The sequence below is a fragment of the Cynocephalus volans genome, chromosome 8 (genome assembly GCF_027409185.1).
Source record: "Cynocephalus volans isolate mCynVol1 chromosome 8, mCynVol1.pri, whole genome shotgun sequence".
Lineage (NCBI taxonomy): Eukaryota > Metazoa > Chordata > Mammalia > Dermoptera > Cynocephalidae > Cynocephalus > Cynocephalus volans.
This window is the reverse complement of record NC_084467.1, coordinates 26113142-26114721: the sequence shown is the minus strand read 5'-3', so window position 1 is coordinate 26114721 and position 1580 is coordinate 26113142. Positions and strand designations below refer to the sequence as shown.

General features: G+C 46.7%; 1 pseudogene; it reads right to left on the bottom strand.

The window, feature by feature from the left end:
- Positions 1–649: 649 nt before the first annotated feature.
- On the bottom strand, positions 650–1306 carry LOC134384100 (GTP-binding protein Di-Ras3-like; annotated as a pseudogene).
- Positions 1307–1580: the final 274 nt, after the last annotated feature.

Below are 1580 nucleotides of genomic sequence, written 5' to 3'. Positions count from 1 at the left end.
TTTTATTTAGAATTGTGAAGATTAAATGACTACATATAACAGTGCCTGGCCTATACCAAGTGCTATATGCATTAGCTAGCATCATCATTTTTATTATTATCATGATCATCATCGTCCTTGTGTTTATTATTATCCATGAAATTACTAAATGTCTTATTCGTCATAGTGTTCCACACAACATTGCCTCTCATCAAGTGAGGCAACGGGCTAAGACCCAAGGGATCACCCCAAAGCAGCTGGCCTTACAGAACAGTCAAATGGCTTACTAAAGACTCATTTATGGCACCAGCTAGGAGACAACATCTTGTGAAGTTGAATTTCTGTCCTATAGGATGAGGTATACGAGAGTACTTCAAAAGGTTCTTGGAAAAACAGAATTAAAAGATAATATGAATCTTTCTTATTTTAAATGCATTGTACTTCCCTTTTTTTTCCTCCTCCTCAAATGCCAATGCTTTAACAGTTTGAATTCTCTTGCCTGGGAGAAATAAAAGTTATCAAGTTCCAAGGTACATTTATGGACATCTAGAAGTTATAATCCAATCTGCAGCACAAAAATGTGTCATCTACAGAAGACACAAGGACTGGGATTACTCCGTGTTTTCTGCACACTATGGGATAGAAAGTCCAGCTCTTATCTGCCCAGGCCTCACGTGATGATACATTTGCCAAACAGCTTCTCAATGGTCTTGGGCAGCTGGGATTTCTTCTGAGGGCCCTGGAGGCAGGAGGCGGGCTTCTTCTCGTAGTTCAGCAGCACATGGAACAGCTCTTGTATACTGACATCCGCCTTGGCCGAGGTCTCCAGGAAGGCTCAATTCCACTCCAGCGCATGGACAATACCTTCCCTCAGGGCCAGCTTCCTGTGGCATCTATCATCTCTCTTGTTGCCCATCAGCATGATAGGGCACTTAGGCAGATGGCTGCCTTCGATATTGTGGCTCAGCTCGTAGAAGGGCTCTGGCTCCTCCAGGGTTTCCTTCTTGGTGACAGAGTAGACCAGGATGAAGGGATGGCCCCTGGCAATAGTGAGGAGCTGCAGATCCAGGTCGCGGTGGCTGCCAATGGTTTTAGTGATGTGCAGGACACCCTGCACAGGCTTGCAGCCCTGCACCTGATGATAGGTATCTTCAATGGTTGGCAGGTAGCATCTCAGAAAGTGCCATTCACCCACCTCTGCACCAGCACACTTGCTCACTCCAGTGGGGCTGAACACCACCTCATGGTAATCTTTGCTCTTCCTGTGAGGCATGAAGGCATGGATGAAAAGCGGGTGGGCAGAGGTCACTGCTGCTGCATCAGCCATTCCTCGAAGCTGAAGCAGCAGTTGCCCATTTTGGGGAATCAGAGGGGAGCAGTGTGCACAAATTCTCCTGCACTTAGCCAACACTAGGAGAAGCCTCAGTTGGGGGCTGAATGACAAGCAGAATTAGAATGTCACTGCCACCATGCTGGTTAAAGCTGTAAAATCAGGTATATAGGAGAAAAGAAGGCAGTTTTCAGTAGCCGTGGTGGTAAGGTTCGCAGGCAAGATTCCCAGCAAAGTTGAAGGCAGCTTCTGGGTAGGCAAGGGCAGCACC